Source organism: Mus pahari, chromosome 6 (assembly GCF_900095145.1).
Source record: "Mus pahari chromosome 6, PAHARI_EIJ_v1.1, whole genome shotgun sequence".
NCBI lineage: Eukaryota > Metazoa > Chordata > Mammalia > Rodentia > Muridae > Mus > Mus pahari.
The window spans coordinates 84,063,491-84,071,149 of record NC_034595.1 but is presented as its reverse complement, the minus strand read 5'-3'; the positions used below and the strand labels follow the sequence as shown (position 1 = coordinate 84,071,149).

The 7,659-nt window shown below is 51.3% G+C and overlaps 1 non-coding gene across 1 annotated transcript; it reads left to right on the top strand.

Moving 5' to 3' along the window:
• The first annotated feature begins 4,922 nt into the window (after positions 1-4,922).
• On the top strand, positions 4,923-4,993 carry Trnag-gcc. The gene has a single exon. It is a non-coding gene; the product is annotated as a tRNA-Gly (tRNA).
• Positions 4,994-7,659: the final 2,666 nt, after the last annotated feature.

Sequence of the window (7,659 nt, the reverse complement as noted above, 5' to 3'; positions counted from 1 at the left end):
AGACAGGGTTTCTCTGTGTAGCCCTGGCTGTCCTGGAACTCACTCTGTAGACCAGGCTGGCCTCGAACTCAGAAATCTACCTGCCTCTGCCTCCCAAATGCTGGGATTAACGGCCTGCGCCACCACTCCCGGCGACACTTTATCTTAAAATACAAAGTAAAAAGGGTGTGTGTGTGGGGGGGGGGTGTCACTCCGTGGTAGTTTGCTTAGCTTACCTGAGTCCCCAAGTACATGCACACACACATACAAACAAGCAGAGAGAGAGTGAAAGAGAGAGAGCGAGAGAGAAGTCGCCTTGCTTTGATGGTACTCTCTGTGAACTCCTGGGGTAATGGGAGAGCCATGAGCAAGTTAAAGAGCATGCAGGCAGAGGGAATCTCATTGGCAGAGGTCTAGGGGCAAGAGGGAAATGGTTTCCTGGGGAAAAGCAAGCCTCCACAGGGCTGATGCCTAGAGAGGCAGAGATGGAGGTCTGTGTTGGTGAGAGTGCAGGGCATGCATGGAAGGTTGCTCTCTGCTTTCGTTTTGATTTACATGAATATATCATAAGTGGGAGGGGCCCCATGGCCTTCCAGCAGGAGGGAGCTGAACTCGGTCATCAGTCTTGGCAACAAGCAGCCTTATCCACTGTGCCAGATCCAAGGCCTGAGCTGGCCTGAATTGGTTTTTTTCTGAGAAAGGGGTATTACTAGGGCTATTACTATGTAGTGGATGGAGGCTGACCTTGAACTCTGGACAGTCCCTCTTCCATGGCTTCCTGAATGCTGGGATTACATACATGCACCACCTCTCCCTCATTGGCACGAAAGGCCTTTAACGGGGGTGTGCCATTGCCAAATGGCCCTTCTCAAGATTTCTCTGAATATTTGGGGAGGATCTATTTATGGTTTGCATTCATTCAATCGAGACACGTGTAAGGCACGGGAAGCAGACGTGGGAACTCCACGTAATTAAAGTGTCTTCAGCTGGAGCAAAGGGTAGGGCATTGGCTGCCATCATGCTGAGGCTTCTGAAGATCGAAGACTTAGAATATGAAAGTAAATGGCTCTCACCAAAAAGGAAGAGGAGGAGGAGAAGCAGAAGCAGAAGCAGCCAAGTCCTGTACAAGGCAACAGCAATGATAGGAACATATGGGTGACGGCCCTGGGGGAACTTGCAGTGGAGAGACCAGTGAGTGAGTCATAGAAAAACAACTGACAGCAGGAAGAGGAGAGATGGGCTGGGCTAGGGTCAAACGATCCAGATCCTGTAACCTCTGGTCTGGAGAAAATGGCCAAGTGGGCAGGGCCGTGAGATCTCACACCAGCCCCCTCTGCAGCTCCCACATTTTCTCAGCCCTGCTGAGCCCCTGCAGGTTCCGAAAGACACACCGACCCCAGAAAGAAAAGGAGGTGGTGAGGATGCGGGGTGGGCGGGCAGGCGGGCGGGCAGGCGGGCAGGGGAGACAGGTCTAGGCCTCTTGCTGGAGCCGAGCCTTCTTTCCAGGGCCTAGAGCCAAAGGGCTGGCTGGGAAGGTAGAGGTTGCAGGCAAGGATTAAGGAGCCGGTTGATTTTCTACCCAAACCAGACCAGAGCGCTCTCTCTCTCTCCCTCTCTCTCTCTCTCTCTCTCTCTCTCTCTCTTTGAGGTCCCCCCAGCCCCTCCTTTTTTTTTTTTTTTTTTTTTTTTTTTAAAGAAGAATGTTCCTGTACACGCACCCAGAGGCTTTTGCAGAGCTGAGAAAGCAAGCCAAGAAGCAAAAGGGAGGAAGAAGACCACGCCTCGCCTGGCAGATTCCTAATGGCCCAGGAGACCAGGGCTTTGCAGGGGGAAGCTGCTGCGGGGGTGGGGGCTGGCTCCAGCAGGAGGGGAGGGAAGGGCAGGCAGAAGGACAGCCACTTGCTGGCCAGTGACCTTGGGTGGGATGCTGCTTGTCTCCCGCTGGTGTGGATGGAGGAGGAAGGCAGGGACAAGGCTGGCCGGCTGAGGTCACAGGAAGGCCCCTTCTTGCTTGAAACGTGATCTTGGGATATGGAGCCTGCCAACCTGCCCCCCCCCCACCCCCCCGGACCCTGGGCCAGCAAGGATGAAAGGCTGCCTGTCTCCAGCTTCCAGACGCCACCACCAATAGCAACCCCCACCAATTCCCCCCCCCCCAAAAAAAAAAACAGGCCCAAGGGCCTCCAACTTGGAGAGCGACAAAGCCGCTGCAGCTGGCTGGAGCCAGTTGTTGGACTCCCCACCCCACTTATATCATCCCGCCCTCCCTTCCTTCGGTTTGGTGGACCCAGAGAGGGCTGATGACCTGCATGAGGTCACACAGCAAGTTGGAGGAGCTGAGCCAAGACTCACCACAAAGTCTGGACTCCAACTGCAGACTTCCTCCTCTTTCCCAGAAGTCCCACTGCTGGGAGGTTTATCCTGGGGACTTGGGGCGGGGTGGGGGGTGGGGGGGTGGGAATCTAGGGCCAGGGAGGACAGTTAGGAGCTGTATCTGTTTGAAGTCACAGCACAACTCAATGTGGACTAAAGTTCCTTGGTTTTGTTTTCCTTTGTTTTGTTTTAAGACCAGAAGAGAATTCCAGGCCCCTGCTGAAGCCTGGACTTGCCCTGCTGCCAGGGGAAGGAATGTGGTCCTGGCCACCACAGCTGCTGGTGGTCATCTGCAGCTCCAGCTTGTGCCTTTCTCATCCTGGCAGGCCCTGGGACAAAGGCCTCTCTTCTCAGGCCTGTTCCTTCCAGCCTCCTAAGCCACCACCTCACAGACAGGCCTCTGCTAAGTCACTGTGCAATCTGGCCCTTAGTGTCCTTTCTGTAAAATGGGGCAGTGTGTCTCCCTAACCCACTTCTCTGCTTTGAGGTTCAAAGAGGTAAAGTGCCAGAAACCCTGATCGCTCAGCCCCTCCCTCCCCAACCCCTCCCCCCATCCTACCGCCTCTCTGTCCCTCTAGCCTCTAGACTTATGACCTCCTGCTTTCCCTAGCGGTGGAGCACAGGCTAGCCTAGATCAGCTAACTGTCACTCTAGGAAAGCCTGTCCTTCCCTCCAGTCCCTACGGGCTTCCTTGGAATATTTATCACTGTGTACTGAAATAGTTAAAGTGTGTCGTGGGATCTGTCTCCTTCCTGAAAAGGAAACAGTGACAGCTAACACCCAGTGCTCACTCCACTCTAGGCATATAGGTACCATTAATGTTCCCATCTTACAGATGACAAAAAAAGAACCTAAAAGGTCCCATCACTCGCCTTAAGTCATAGCACGCTGAAGGTCGAGCCAGGACTCACCGCAAGTCGGCTGCAAAGCCAGACTTCCAATCCATACCCGAGGCTGTAGCAGTGTACCGCTAATGATGTCTCCCCAGCTCCCAGCCCAGCAGCCAGCATCCACTCAGTGATCCATTAAGTTGGCTGGATGCATACACAAATGGCTGAGGGATGATGCACAGGAATGTCTGGAGAATAAAGCGTCTTCTTGGGTGAGCTACGCAGGTGGCAGGCGAGTGACGGTCCCCACTCTGAAATATTGCAAAGAACAATTACCACATTCTTTCTGCAGCATGGAAGCCATCTGGGACATCACCTTTGACTCCTCCCCCCATTTCATCTGCCAGAGCCAACCGGTCCCCACTGGAACCCCAATGTTTGCTTGGTGTCTCCCCAATGTACCCCTTCCTCTCCACCTCTTAATAAGCACAGGCTGGCCACATGTAGCAGAGGGAGGGTGACCTTGAACCTTCCTCCTCCTGCCACCTCCAAAGTGCAGCAATTAAGCTCCGTCAGGCCCAGATCTTTTTATTCTTAGAGGCATGTGTGTTGAGAGAGAGAGAGAGAGAGAGAGAGAGAGAGAGAGAGAGAGAATGAGAGAGGAGAGATTTGGAGGGGTGAATATGGGTCTATACAGCTCCATACCTAAAGGGTCAAGCCTTTACCCCTTAGCCCTAAGAACATTTACCTGGGAAAATATCTCATCTGCCTCAGGCACTGCTCTTTCTCTTGGATTTTTGGTTTTGTTTTTTTGTTTTTTGATTTGTTTTGTTTTTGTTTTATATGTGTGTGTCTGTGTGTGTTTTTCAATTTTTCCAGTGCCGCTTGCTCCAACCCCACTTGCTCCAGCCATATTTATTTCATATATGTGGGAACATGGTCGCTGTCTTCAGACACACCAGAAGAGGGCATCAGATCCCATTACAGATGGTTGTGAGCCACCATGTGGTTGCTGGGAATTGAACTCAGGACCTCTGGAAGAGCAGTCAGTGCTCTTAACCGCTGAACCATCTGAGCAGCACCTCTCTTAGATTTTTGTACCAAGTTCCTCCCAGATTGTCTTTCTCTAAAGCGCACCTCTAAACTGGGCATCGTGACCCATTCCTTTTATCCCATCACTTGGGAGGCAGAGGCAGGAGGATCTCTGTAAGTTCCTGGTCTACACAGTAAGTTTCAGGACAGCCAGAGGTTCACAATGAAATCCTGTCTTGAGACACGCACACATACCTCAAAATAAAATAAATAAAGTGCACCTCTGAAAATAGACAGCTAACTATGTCACCTCTTCAGCCACACCCCTTAAACAGCTCTCCAGTGCTCTCTGGGTAAAATTGTACTTCTCACCAAAGTAACCCTGCTGCCCATCTGGCCTCACCTCCTGCCCTCTCCTCATGGCATCCCACATGTCCTCTGCTTAAGCACCTATAAGGAACAAAGAAGGGAGCAGATGACACAGGACTCCAACCCCACCCCTACCACCTGCCAGCTGTGGGAGTTTGAAACAGGCAGATTCTTCTCCAAGTTTCTCCAGCTCTGGACTATGGATGAATTCAGAGCATCTCACAGAGGTGGTGTAAGACATCAGCGACTGCTTTGGTCCCCAGCCGTCCCTGTATATAATGTTTAGGCTCCCTCTGCCACCAAGAATATTCTTTCTTTTAAACTTGCACGTGGAGTGAAGCATTGGTGGTTCAGTGGTAGAATTCTTGCCTGCCACCCAGGAGGCCCAGGTTCGATTCCTGGCCAATGCACAGCTTCTTTTTCTTAAATGGCTTTCTCGAGTTGTCAGAAAAGAGCACATAAAGAACTAATGTTGCATGTGGGGCTGGAGAGATGGTTAAGAGCACTGACTGCTCTTCCAGAGGTCCTGAGTTCGATTCCCAGCAACCACATGGTGGCTCACAACCATCTGTAATAGGATCCGATGCCTTCTTCGGGTGTGTCTAAAGACAACGACAGTGTACCCACATACATGAGATAAATAGATAAACCAATCTTTTTTAAAAATTGCATGCGACAGAGAAACCCTATCTCGAAAAACCAAAAAAAAAAAAAAAAAAAAAAAAATGCATGCGATTTATTCAGTTTGTTTGGGCGGCATGCCTCAGAGGACTTGAGTGGAGGGCAGACAACAGCCTGAGGTGGTCAGTTCTTTGTCTCCATCATGTGGGTTTCATGTAGCCCAAGTTTTCCCTGAAACTGGGTCTATAACCTAAAGACAACCATGAGTCTCTGAACCTTCTGCCTCCATCTCCCAAGTGCGGGAGATGAAGGTGGGCGCCGTCACGTCTAGTTCATGTGTTGCTGGAGATCGAACCTAGGGCTATCCTAGGCAAGGGCTCTGCTCCTTGGAGTACATCCTCACCCTATTTCTTTTCTTTCTCCCCTCCCCCTCTTTTTTTTTTTTTTCCCCCAAGACAGGGTTTCTTTGTGTAGCTCTGTCTTTCCTGGAACTCCCTGTATAGACCAGGCTGGCCTTGAACTCACAGAGACCTACCAACTTTTACCTCCTGAATGCTGGGATTACAGACATGCACTACTTCACCGAGTTGAAGGCCTGGCAAGGGGAGGGCATCCTGCAGGAACCTGGGTGCCTGTTGTCCTCTCGATCTGGTGCAGGTTCCATTGTGTGGGAGTGGGTGGAGGAAACTCCTGGCTCCCATCCTTGCCAAGCTCTCTCCTCTCCTGAGAGGAAGGCTGGGAAAGGGGGGGGGGTGTCCCAGGTGCTGAGCACAGCCAGTGGAGCTGGAGCAGGAGTTGTGGCGTGGGTAGCAGCTGGCGGACTGCAGCTCCAGGAAGACCAGGGCTAGGCGCCCTGCAGGACAAGCCTCACCTCACCGCCAGTCCCCACCTGCAGCGCCCCACCTCATCCTGGCACCTGGATTAAGTGACTTTTCAGGTTGTAAAACTGCATCTTGATTGCAAAGGGGTAGAATCCAAGCCTTGCCCTGGCTCTGCTGAGCAAGGGAGCCGGTTTTCCTTTGATTCCCTTTTGCGTTGAGTCCTTAGGTGTTAGGCAATATCTTGCTGTCGGGAGCATAGCAGAGAAGGTAACTACAAGTCATAAAGCCTGTCTACTTCCCCGCTCCGCCTTAAACTCCTTTCTTATGACCCACTACTCAGGATGAAGCATCGACTCCTATACAGCCACAGCATCCAACCCAGGGTGGTCTGCTCTTTGCTTCATCTGTTTTTGTTTGGTTGTTGTTGGGTTGCTTGTTTGTTTTGAGACCAGAGTTTCACTATATAGCCCTGGCTGGCCTGGCACTTGCTAATGTAGACCAGGTGGCCTGGAACTCAGCCACTTCTTGTTATTTGGTGGTGGTGGTGATGGTGTTTTGAGACAGGGTTTCCGGCCCTGGCTGTCCCGGAACTCACTCTGTAGATCAGACAGGTCTTGAACTCAGAGATCAGACAGATTGCCTCTGCCTCCTGAGTGCTGGGAGCACAGGCAATGCCTGGCTGGTTTGCTGTTTTGACTTAGGGTCTCTTATAGGAGAACAAGTTCAGAGCTATCCTGGGCTCCCAAGTGCTAGAATTTCAGGTATTTGATATCATTACCAGGCTCTTGTGGGTTTTTTTTGTTTTGTTTTGTTTTTGTTTTTGTTTTTGTTTTTCTAAGCCAGGATGCTGTTATTTAGCCCAGGCTAGCCTCAAACTCATGTTCCTCCTGTCCTGGCCTCCGAGGACTGAGGTTATAATAGGTCTGTGTCTTTCGTCAGAGACTGTGGTTAGTGTGCTTGAAGCCTACGAAATGCTTTGAGTCTCACAGATCATGAAAGTTCTCCCTAATGCCTTCTTTTTCTTTCTTTCTCTCCTTCCCTCCTCCCTCTACCCCACCCCCTTACTTTCCTACCCTATCACCAAGCCCTTGCGTTTTTTGAGATGGAATCTTGTTACCAACCCCGGGTCGGTCTTCCCCTCCCGAGAGCTGGGATGGCAGGCATGCGCCACCTTGCCTAACTCCATCTGCTGTCGTGGAGCAGCTGTATCACGTTTACACCCGTGATTCACGGTGACTCGCCATCGCCATCGGTGCAGTGTGAGGCAGGGGCTCACACCCCTGCTCTTCACACCTGTTCACTTCTTCCAGCTTTGGAATGCACCCCTCCTCCTATAACAAGCCCCCACCCCACCCCCTACCCCCTGAGGATCAGGTCCTCAGTCCACACACATTTTAATCCTAAAATTGTCCTTCTCCCAGCTGTAACTGGACAGTTTTCAGTGCTTCATCTGCTCCCCCCCCCCAATACCTCTGTAAGCTCAATTGTTCAGTTTCTATAGTTGTCACTCTCTCTGTTTTCCTTTCTAGTGTTGAAAGTGGACCACAGGGCCTTGTGCAAGCTAGGCAATCGCTCTTATCCCCTGAGCAGTATACCCTGGCTCCTATAACTGTTTTCGCAAAAATACTCTTTTA